Source organism: Diuraphis noxia, unplaced genomic scaffold (assembly GCF_037042655.1).
Source record: "Diuraphis noxia isolate RWA-SAM2 unplaced genomic scaffold, SU_Dnox_SAM2 contig0003, whole genome shotgun sequence".
Taxonomy (NCBI): Eukaryota; Metazoa; Arthropoda; class Insecta; order Hemiptera; family Aphididae; genus Diuraphis; species Diuraphis noxia.
The window spans coordinates 36,750,792-36,764,114 of record NW_028301713.1 but is presented as its reverse complement, the minus strand read 5'-3'; the positions used below and the strand labels follow the sequence as shown (position 1 = coordinate 36,764,114).

The following is a 13,323-nucleotide window of genomic DNA, read 5'->3' as shown; positions in this document are numbered from 1 at the left end:
TTTAACCATAAACCTTTAAAGTGTTCATATACAATAGATGTTACAAAACAGTAATTAGAAAAATAAAATAAAATTCTTTATTAGAATTTCATATCAGAATTTTCCAATTTTTATATACGAAGTACACTATATTACTGTAAACAAAACCTGTATAATAAAGACAAAATTTTCAAAAAACACATACATTAATTCTAAAATAGTTTGACGCGTTTATAAATAATACATAGTTAATATCATAAAAAAATACCAATTAAATAACACGACAAATCGTTTATTCGTGTAAACGTACATTGAACTCCTACAAGTAATGTGGTATAGAAATTTTAATATTTGTTTAATATATTTGTTTTACTAAGACTCGTCCACAAAAATATCATCTGTTAATAATAAAATGGCTATACTGCATTAATTATAGAAATTCTATACACATTTATACGAATAACTAATTATTTTTATGTATTGTAAATAAACGCGTCAAACTGGAATATATGTATGAGATTTGTGAAAATATTGTCTTTATTATACAGGTTTTGTTTACAGTAATATAATGTACTTCGTATACAAAAATTGGAAAATTTTGATATGAAATTCTGATTAAGAATTTTATTTATTTTTTCTAATTACTGTTTTGTAACATCTATTGTATATGAACACTTTAAAAGTGTATGGTTAAATTATAACTTTATCCAATCATTCGTATTTATGAATGTTTATAACTAAAACGTATGATGGTAGAAGGTTTGTGAAAGTCACGGTTTTCGTATAAACTACAACAAAAGAAATATTAACTAAAAACTATGCATAACTGAGTATAATGAGAACCATTTGTATGAAAATTAGTTTTTAAAAACATTGTTCTTGAGTAAATTTAGAAATTGATGATTTGACTTATTAAACAATTTTGCTACTAAGATAATAGTGAAAATAAATCGATGAAGAATATGCCACCATCTAGACAAATATACACAGATACAAAACTTTTTCAAGTGAAGTTCCTATAAAAACAAATTTTATTTTTAAGTACCATAATATAAATTCTTTGATAATAGTCGTATGTATAGATAATGTAAAATAAATATAATGATTTAAAACTCAGATAGAATTTTCGAAAATATATATTTTATGACACGTCAACTGTCAAAACATTTGAATTGTTTGGTTTAATGTAGAATATATATATATAAGTATGAGGTTTTAAGGTATCTAATATTAAATATTAAAATTTTAGAAGCAAAAAGAAATAAAGAAATATTTTATTTTCAACTCAAATTAATATGAAAATTGTTGTGAATAATATGGTGATTTTTTAAAAATCTAACTTGTCCATATGAATATATTTTGAATAAATGCTGCAATTTTTCACACCCATAATTTAAGAAGTTAAATTACTAGTAGGGCTCGGATTTAAATGTAAAATAGATCATTACGTTAATATAGTAGTATAAACAAAAGAAATCTACGATAATAATAAAAAAAAATGTTTAACATAATATAGTGGGCTTTACAAAACGATTAAATAGATAAAATTATTAAAATATACATTGAATCATATATTATGTTGTAAAATAATTAACATTTACTAGAGCCACAACAAATCATAAGCAGGAAGAACTTCTTGGTCCTACTCCACAATGATTTACGTGGTCTTGCAATAACTGGGGTTATCGTCGGCTCCTTTGCAGCACCATCAATACAACCGACATCTGTTATCAGTTCCAAGGAACTCACCGATTCAGACGGTTTTAACAAGCCGCCTACAGTCTCGACCTTACCACACTTTATAGAAATATTGGACATCGATACTGCTCGACTGCAAGGGATCGAATCCTCGAGAACATCGATTTCAGACGTTGGCTGAAGCAACGGCTTGGACGAGACAAGTTCCATCTCGCAATTTTCTGAAATGGTAGGCGTTATTTTTTCCGTATCCAACAATAAATTATAGTAACAAAATATCATACTTTCATCGAATATCGGAATTAGTTCTGCTGGCGGTTCGTTTGCAGTTGAGACTGAATCCTTCTGCGTCGTACACGAGTCACTGGACAGTGTATTAATCTCGATATCCTCGGGGCAGTCCTCGGTGACAGAAGATGTATGAATCATTGGCATATTTGGCATTGAATTACATAAATCCGCGGGCCCATGACTTTCCAGTTCTGTTAGCTGATTTGTACGGATATTATGGAAAATCTGCAACATAAGATCGGTCGTGGATAGCACTAGCGGATCGATGGCTGAAGACCTCTCCGTCTCTGACACTGAGCTAAGTCTTTCGGGCGTCTGCAAATCATCTGAACTTTCCAAAATGTTCTGTTGTTTTCCTTGAAGATCGATGGAAACTTCATGCATCTGATCATTTTTGGACGATGCGTTTTCATTATAATCGCCTCCCGACATATTCAATTCGCTGTTAGACGGGTTCGTTAAATATTACGTTTATTTGTGATTAATTAAATTAAATAAACACTTAATGTAATACGATAGTTGTATAGACACAAAAATACGAATATACTAAAAAACTTTTAATTAGAAATTAACGCAATAATATATAATATGTGACTGTTTCAACTAGAATATTATGAATGAAAAAAAATATGAATGTATTTATATCAACACTCATTTTTACCATGGCAATAAGATTATTATTTATTATAATAGTAAATACTAAAACTCTTATACATTTTAACATTATTTATATTTATATTTTCTTATCTAATTGAACCAAACTTAATTTTCTTATCTCTTTGGTAAGTTTGGTTCAATTAGATTATTAAATAATATAATAAATATATAATAATTATTATAATAAATAATAATCTTATTGCCATGGTAAAAATGAGTGTTGATATAAATACATTCATATTTTTTTTCATTCATAATATTCTAGTTGAAACAGTCACATATTATATATTATTGCGTTAATTTCTAATTAAAAGTTTTTTAGTATATTCGTATTTTTGTGTCTATACAACTATCGTATTACATTAAGTGTTTATTTAATTTAATTAATCACAAATAAACGTAATATTTAACGAACCCGTCTAACAGCGAATTGAATATGTCGGGAGGCGATTATAATGAAAACGCATCGTCCAAAAATGATCAGATGCATGAAGTTTCCATCGATCTTCAAGGAAAACAACAGAACATTTTGGAAAGTTCAGATGATTTGCAGACGCCCGAAAGACTTAGCTCAGTGTCAGAGACGGAGAGGTCTTCAGCCATCGATCCGCTAGTGCTATCCACGACCGATCTTATGTTGCAGATTTTCCATAATATCCGTACAAATCAGCTAACAGAACTGGAAAGTCATGGGCCCGCGGATTTATGTAATTCAATGCCAAATATGCCAATGATTCATACATCTTCTGTCACCGAGGACTGCCCCGAGGATATCGAGATTAATACACTGTCCAGTGACTCGTGTACGACGCAGAAGGATTCAGTCTCAACTGCAAACGAACCGCCAGCAGAACTAATTCCGATATTCGATGAAAGTATGATATTTTGTTACTATAATTTATTGTTGGATACGGAAAAAATAACGCCTACCATTTCAGAAAATTGCGAGATGGAACTTGTCTCGTCCAAGCCGTTGCTTCAGCCAACGTCTGAAATCGATGTTCTCGAGGATTCGATCCCTTGCAGTCGAGCAGTATCGATGTCCAATATTTCTATAAAGTGTGGTAAGGTCGAGACTGTAGGCGGCTTGTTAAAACCGTCTGAATCGGTGAGTTCCTTGGAACTGATAACAGATGTCGGTTGTATTGATGGTGCTGCAAAGGAGCCGACGATAACCCCAGTTATTGCAAGACCACGTAAATCATTGTGGAGTAGGACCAAGAAGTTCTTCCTGCTTATGATTTGTTGTGGCTCTAGTAAATGTTAATTATTTTACAACATAATATATGATTCAATGTATATTTTAATAATTTTATCTATTTAATCGTTTTGTAAAGCCCACTATATTATGTTAAACATTTTTTTTTATTATTATCGTAGATTTCTTTTGTTTATACTACTATATTAACGTAATGATCTATTTTACATTTAAATCCGAGCCCTACTAGTAATTTAACTTCTTAAATTATGGGTGTGAAAAATTGCAGCATTTATTCAAAATATATTCATATGGACAAGTTAGATTTTTAAAAAATCACCATATTATTCACAACAATTTTCATATTAATTTGAGTTGAAAATAAAATATTTCTTTATTTCTTTTTGCTTCTAAAATTTTAATATTTAATATTAGATACCTTAAAACCTCATACTTATATATATATATTCTACATTAAACCAAACAATTCAAATGTTTTGACAGTTGACGTGTCATAAAATATATATTTTCGAAAATTCTATCTGAGTTTTAAATCATTATATTTATTTTACATTATCTATACATACGACTATTATCAAAGAATTTATATTATGGTACTTAAAAATAAAATTTGTTTTTATAGGAACTTCACTTGAAAAAGTTTTGTATCTGTGTATATTTGTCTAGATGGTGGCATATTCTTCATCGATTTATTTTCACTATTATCTTAGTAGCAAAATTGTTTAATAAGTCAAATCATCAATTTCTAAATTTACTCAAGAACAATGTTTTTAAAAACTAATTTTCATACAAATGGTTCTCATTATACTCAGTTATGCATAGTTTTTAGTTAATATTTCTTTTGTTGTAGTTTATACGAAAACCGTGACTTTCACAAACCTTCTACCATCATACGTTTTAGTTATAAACATTCATAAATACGAATGATTGGATAAAGTTATAATTTAACCATACACTTTTAAAGTGTTCATATACAATAGATGTTACAAAACAGTAATTAGAAAAAATAAATAAAATTCTTAATCAGAATTTCATATCAAAATTTTCCAATTTTTGTATACGAAGTACATTATATTACTGTAAACAAAACCTGTATAATAAAGACAATATTTTCACAAATCTCATACATATATTCCAGTTTGACGCGTTTATTTACAATACATAAAAATAATTAGTTATTCGTATAAATGTGTATAGAATTTCTATAATTAATGCAGTATAGCCATTTTATTATTAACAGATGATATTTTTGTGGACGAGTCTTAGTAAAACAAATATATTAAACAAATATTAAAATTTCTATACCACATTACTTGTAGGAGTTCAATGTACGTTTACACGAATAAACGATTTGTCGTGTTATTTAATTGGTATTTTTTTATGATATTAACTATGTATTATTTATAAACGCGTCAAACTATTTTAGAATTAATGTATGTGTTTTTTGAAAATTTTGTCTTTATTATACAGGTTTTGTTTACAGTAATATAGTGTACTTCGTATATAAAAATTGGAAAATTCTGATATGAAATTCTAATAAAGAATTTTATTTTATTTTTCTAATTACTGTTTTGTAACATCTATTGTATATGAACACTTTAAAGGTTTATGGTTAAATTATAACTTTATCCAATCATTCGTACTTATGAATGTTTATAACTAAAACGTATGATGGTAGAAGGTTTGTGAAAGTCACGGTTTTCGTATAAACTACAACAAAAGAAATATTAACTAAAAACTATGCATAATTGAGTATAGTGAGAATCATTTGTATGACAATTAGTTTTTAAAAATATTGTTTCTGAGTAAATTTAGAAATTGGTGATCTTGACTTGTTCAAAAATTTGACCTCTAAGTTAACATTAGAAATAAAATAATGAAGAATATGCCACCGAAATCCTAGACTTAGACAACTATACACTGATAACCCTTTTCAAGTGAGGTTCTTAAAAAAACAAATATTATTAAGTACCATTATATAGATATACTTTGAAAATAATCGTATGTTTAGATAATGCAAACTAAATTTAATGCTTTAAGAATCATATAGAATTTTCGAAAATGTATTTTTTATGAATGTCGACTGTCAATAAATGTATATTAATGTTGACAATAGTTTTAAATATGAGCTTTTAAGATATCTAATATTTGATATTACGTTTTAAATATAAAGAGAAATATTATATTTTCAACTCAAATTAATTTGAAAATTTTCGTGATGATGTCGTTTTTTTCAATATTCTAAGTTTCTTATAAAAATATATTTTGAATGTACGCTATTTTCAGCAACTGACTTATGAGACTTTTACTGAAAAATCACTTATTTATGAAAAAAAATTATTATTCAAAAATGACTAATTTATGAATAAAAAAAACTAGCTATAAATCATAGCACCGAAATCCTAAAATCTAGTAGGGCGAATAAAATTTCAAGAGACCTATTATCTTAATATTGTCAAAAATGGAGTTCCGTGAAGAGGAAAGTGGTCATATGAACCGGCCGAATCATAAATCTTCAAAATCTCCCTATTCTAACCTAAGGTTCAGCAAAACTGGTCATATCCTAGTTACCTCTGTCATAACCATATTACTTTCCCTCGTCTTTTTTACAGCCCATTTTGCCCATTAGTATTTTTTCACTTTGTTTTATTTGTTAAATTAAAACTTTTAAATTACACCTCCATACAAAGTTATCAACTCGCTACCTACAACACCTGCGTCGCAGAACTCCATCGAGTAGGTTCAGTGTATCAATGGTTCGCGTAGTGAGCTAAACGCTCACACATGAGACCCAGTGGAGCTGAAGGATTTCGATGCATTGTTTGTGATGTGAACTCGTCATTTTTGAACGACTTATGAGTATGTAAATTAAAAATATTTGAAAATTGCAAATGAGTTCCGTAACTCGTTTAAAAATTTATATATTGTAAAATACCATCGAGAGAAACTTGATAATCTTCTTAGCTAAAATTCAATAAAGGATCAGTTCGGTCTAATACCAAAATTAGCAATACACAATTGAAACTAGTGAACAAAGATTTGATATATAGTACGTGAATAAAACGGAGAGAACACATGTGGTTGCAACATTCTCTCAATGAAATAAGGCTGTTAGGGAAAGTTCCCGGTATCCCGACGGCCCAGTCTGCCCCTGGTGGAGAGGGATCGCCGATCACCGCAGACAGCATTTTTGTATAGAGATGGTGATTTTTTTTTTTTAAATCAAACATATTTATGGTTATTAATCTATAATTACCTATCATCATATAATATATTATGTAAATATTATTTCAAACCTTTGTGATCCTATACCTCAGGGGTTGGAAAATATAATTTCGACTGGAGTCCCGGAAGATTAAAATAATAAATACATGAGGTTCAACGAAAATAATTTTTGTCAAATCTTTGTAATTTTATAATAGTAAATAGTAATATGAAGACAAACAAATTTTAAGATGTGTCGACGTCCAGTTTTCTACCTTCCACGGTCCAACAGTATAGTTGACCGTTGATATAGCTAATGTTTTTAAAATTAAGATCGGTAGTTATGAGTTATACTGTATTAATGGATAGTTTCCTCGTCATTTGAAACGTAAATGTAAATATTTAAATATGGTCTGGTGTACAAATTGGTAAATTATTTTAAATACAAAACATAATGAAAAAAGATAGTTCGTATAATGTTTAGTTATGTAGGCATGAATAACCGTAAAACCACAATAAAAACGACATCCCTACAGGCTACAATTTACAAGAAATACTTGTAATTAATATAGATACATAATATTATGTGCGTGCTTGTCGTGTCTTGACTCACCGCCCTCGGCTCGTAATCCTCGAAAAACAGGCGTGACGGCCGTCACCAGCCTATTTCTACGAATTGGTGGTTTTCGATCAAATTGTTAAAATATAAACCTTAGTATTGTCAACATTCACGTGTGCGTTATGCTGTGTCTGACATTCCATTAAAACGAGTCTTCTATTATACGTACGTTTATCTGAGATCCTCAACATTTCCATCCCGATAACCGTATTACCCGTCTCCCAATAATTACCTATGCGCTGAGGGTGGTGCGTCAAGGTAAGACACATATCAATCACCAATGTATTCACAGGTTCCTTGTCGTATACTAGGACGCCTTTATACATAAATTCTATCATGAGTACTACAGCTATTAATTAGAATTTATTGTATTTGCACATACTATAATAGTATTATGTATATTGTTCAATGTAATGGCTTATAATAAAATCCAAAAAAAATATTATCAGAAAACCCACAAAACTTTTAATTTTAATTAAATATCGTGCATAACAATGATCCATAAAAATGCATTTAACGTTTTAACGTGCTTTAAAAATGTGTACAAATATTATACAATGAAGTGACTAGACACGAATTATGATTGTAAAAAGGAGTTAATGGCCTTGATGAGCGTATACATCTCGTTAGAAAACAAAACAAATCTCGTTATTACAAACCGATTGCATGTAACGGCAAACTTAAAACCAATAAGCATTAAATCCTATAAAGGCTGAAATCATGTATGTTGTCAATGAACAGTGTACATTGTCTTCATTGAATATATTTGTTCTGTTACATTATATAAAATGTATAGATACAATTAATATATTTTTTCGATAATATAAACAATTATGAAAGCTATTTCACACTTATTTGTGTGCAAAATTAGTTTAGAATTCAATTTATTGCAACATCAGTACATCACCAAACTATGATATTATGCTATTATAAACCTTTCATTTAACAAAGCGATGCTTTCCGCATAATACGTATATCTTTTAGATGGATGCTTATTTAGAAAATTAAATAAGTTTCCCAAAAAATGTGTGCCAATACATTGACATGATGTACAGAGGAATTCAAAAACCGTGTACAGTGGGAAATCGTTGTGCTTCAATCATCTTGGTACAAGTCAGTGTTGTGTTGTTATTTTATACCTAGGTATTTGAATTTTTGAAAGCAATGATAATTCATTTCACAAGGAAAACGGTTCTGAAATCTGAGTGGAGGTCGTGTTGAACTATATTATAGAGTCCATAATAATTATAATGAGATATTTTTCAAATGTTAAATACTCATAGAAGATGTATATAATATATATATATATATTTATTGATCTTAAGGCCATTAGCTGTTGTAGGGGTTATGAACTGTGTTAAGGGTAAGGTATTGGTACGGGGCTAGGTAAATTGAGTCCGAGATAAGTTTGGTACATTTTGAAAGCGGTAAATTGAGCCCCGGGTAAAAATAGGTAGTTGATAAGTTAAGTCCCGGAAAAAATATAATATATAATTAATAAAAATTCATGTTGCTATTTTCAAAATCATCATATACATGCAGTCAATGAATGTCCACAAATCACAAATAAAAATTTTATAGTGTATATTTTTAAATTTTAAATTTTAAATGCATATAAATCGTTTTTCCCTGGGATAGGTTAGGTTAGGTACCCCGAATTGGTTCCCATACCTGAAAATTGACATCCGAATTGGTTCCCGACATTCCAGGTAACACACATCCGAATTGGTTCCCGATATTCTAGGTAGGCGGCACACGTCCGAATTGGTTCCCGATACAGACTTACAAAAAAACAAAATACAGTATAATATAAATGAAATATTTAATATTATAATTAATATTTTAAAATGAAAAACTTGATGAATTCTTCGATTATATTTTAAAAATTATATTGAAAAAGATAGCTCACTTCCACCAACAATGAACGATTCTGAATTAAGACGAGAGTGTGCCTTTTACTTAAAGGGTATCATAGGTGAACTTATGATGGCACATAACACATGGTACGGTGTACCGTGTACCAAAGGCAATAAGTTAATCAAATTTTAACAGCTCGCATTCGGTTATATATAATAGTTTTATGTGTATGAATAGGTATTCATTATTATAACCTACACCTAAATCAAAATTTTTTTTTAATTTATACATCATAATATAAACAAATAACAATAGGGGAGGGGGAATTATAGACTTGTACTTGATGACAAATAATAGTAAAAATATTTCTTTTATTATTTTTAAATAATATGCAAGTACCAATTATAAAATGCTGAATATTCGGAACTTTCTTTCAGGCGAATCAATCGTTATTTTCCACGATGAATACTATTTATTCTGATCAAAAGAATATATTGATGAATAAAGTTTATGTTTCATTAAGACTAACAAAACCTAACCAGGTATTAAAAAATATCAAACGATAGATAAGAACAAAAAATACATAAAAAGTGTGATTTAGTGAGCGGGGAATTTCAATTATTAATTTAAAAGAAGATAATGACAAAATATTCTTAAAATATATTATAGGTACTACATTTGTATATTTTTTAAGCAAATATCACCTTACCCAGAAAATATTTTTATACCTCCGAATTTTGTATTCTTGTGTAATTTATTTAATATTGATATCTATTTATATTAAAATGTTCAAAATGTATTAAATTGTGTAATTATACTTAAAATAATATCAATGTTAAATAGGTACCTATACCTACTGTCTGCTCTAAATTCAAACGTTAACGTTACATTTTTGAAAATATTGAACAGAAAGATTATAATATATTTTATCGTTATTAGGTATATTAACATGAAAGTGTGATAAATAAGTAATTAGTAATTTTCTAATATTCTACACTTCTATAGTTCTATTATAGGTACATGAGTAGTAGGTACTATATAGTATTTATAGCAAACGGATTTTATGGTACCTACCTATATTTCTTCTTACCAAATTATGTTAGCTATTTAGTATTTACACTTTGTTTTATTTATTGTTTTATTATTTTTACAACTGATGAGACACAATATGCAAATTACATTTTTATCCGTATGAAAATGAGCCAGCAAGTCCTATATCTACTAATTATTACCTATACCTACTTATACCTAAAATATTATTTTAATATCTCAATATTATCTAATTGTTTTCGATCAGAAACTAAAATCTGAACATATGAATTAGGTAACATCAATAGTTTCCTAATTCCCAGTATTAAGTATACCATATATATTATGTATATGAATATATAATATTATTAATAATATAATAGATAGTGAGATTATCTTTTAAGATTTTGTTAAATATTTCTGTACAATATTAATATAACTGGTCACGAGTTAGATAATTTACGTCACAGTTGATTAAATAATGGAGATAAAATATCAGCTTATATAGGTGCATACTACATACTACATAAAAATATAGGTACAATACACGTACAATTATATGTAGGTATATTAAAAATTACAAGAAAATATGTAAAAAGTGTTTTAAAAATAAAATTTGATAAATATCAAACATAGCAATGCGTAATAATCACACATCACTTACCATACCAAAACCATATTTTATTGTACTTGAAGATTAATCTGAGTGAGTAATATAATTACAAAATCTATCCATCGATAAAATTGTGTCAGATGTTTGGCAATCTATTTTAATAGTATTTTGAATACTTAAAAAGTTAAGCAACTTAATTAATACTACGAATTGTTTATATTTAATGGTTAGTCATTAATTGTATGTATAAATGCCTAATTTATTTAAATTTTTTTGCCACAATAATAATATAATAAATTATAAAGAAAATTATTTAGAAATTAGCACAATGATACATATTTTAAATAATAAGATATACAAGTTATTATAATAAAATTATAATTAAAAAATACAAGTAAGTGTTGGGTACCGCTCTTGTAAACATCGGATAAAGCGTGGATCACTGTAATAAATGTGTTAAATTTTAATTCAATTTGCTTATTATTCTAAGAATAGATTGTAAATATCTTGTAAAAAATTTAAAAAATTAAAAAAAAAAAAAATTTTAATTCAATAGTATAAAACCATAGTAGAAAAAACGATAATATGTCAACCTATATATTAATAATAGTTTTATATAACAAAATTATCTAAACATTTTATTCTACAACAGTACAACTTATAAGTAACCGTGTATTAAATACTCAATTTTTTTTACGTACCTAATTAAAAACATTTTTAACGTTATTTATAGAAAAAGAAAAAATTAAAATAATTGGAATGACTTATTAATTGCTCAAAACTGGTAAAAATATTTTGGAAATATTATTGTGTAAAGAAAATTTTAAAATTAACATATGGTAAAAATGTTAAGAATCTATGATGGTTATTCATTAAAGTTACGCCAGGTTGATTTAGAATCAAACGAAAATTATATGTTTGAAAATGTCGTAGGTCATACGATAGAAATCGAAAATATATTGCCTGTACATTTTAGATGTTTTGCTCATACGCTTAATTTATGTGCCACTACAGACATAAATAAAGTAATAAAAAGTTCTGTTGAATTGTCTTTAATAGACGACCAAGTAATTAAAAAATGTAATATTCTTTGGAAATTAGCCGGGCGGCCAAAATCGGCTGAAGTAATTCAAAATGTATTAGGACATACACTAAGTAGACCCGGAGAAACGCGATGGAATAGTTTATACGACTCACTTCGACAAATATTAAGCATTAAAAATAATATTTTAAATTTAAACAGAACTCTAGAAATAAATAACAAAAATTGCTTACGGGAACAAGACTTTAATTACATCGAAGAACACTTAAAGTGTACAGCTCCAATTTCGGAAGCGTTAGATATAATGCAAGGTGAGGTAAATACATATTATGGTGTAGTACTACCATGTCTATTAGCGTTGAGAAGAAAAATCGAATAATTAGCAAACCCTGACCATAATACTTGGACATACTGTAAATCTATAGTCAATGCATTATTAGAAAGTATTGAGAAGAGATTTGGAAATTATTTAAAATTTACTACGCCTGAATCTCTTAATGCTGCTATAGCAGCATTGTCTTATCCACGTTTTAAAAAACGTTGGCTGACATGCGTTGAAACGGAATTTCATGACAGGCTCATACGAATTTTCAAAAAAACAGCCGATGAAATATTTATTGAAAAAAGTACACATTTAGAATTAGAAAAATCACCTAAAAATCAAACAACTGATGACTTTTTTGACTTTGGATCTTCTACTTTGACGTTAACCGGAATACCAAAATCAGAACTAGAAGTTTTACATTACTTCGCTGATGAAGAAAATGACCTTCAACATCTAAACAAATATCCAACTATCAAACAAGTATTTATTCGTTATAATACTCCACTTCCGTCATCAGCTCTTGTAGAAAGACTCTTTTCATTTGCTACAATGACGAATCAACCAAAAAGCCATAAACTATCGGATCATTTATTTGAAAAACGTGTTGTGTTAAAGGCAAATTTATTATAAAAATGTTTCAAATTCTAAATTACTATGAATATCATATATTATCATTATTTTTATTAACATCATTGAATTATTACAATGATTGTTACTAAATAATATATACTTATTATTATACCTGACCGCCGTCTAACCTGGGCTCACCACATCAAAGCCAAAACTTCTC

General features: G+C 28.1%; 1 pseudogene; it reads left to right on the top strand.

The window, feature by feature from the left end:
• Nucleotides 1-12,512: 12,512 nt before the first annotated feature.
• LOC149057295 (uncharacterized) lies at nucleotides 12,513-13,108 on the top strand (annotated as a pseudogene).
• Nucleotides 13,109-13,323: the final 215 nt, after the last annotated feature.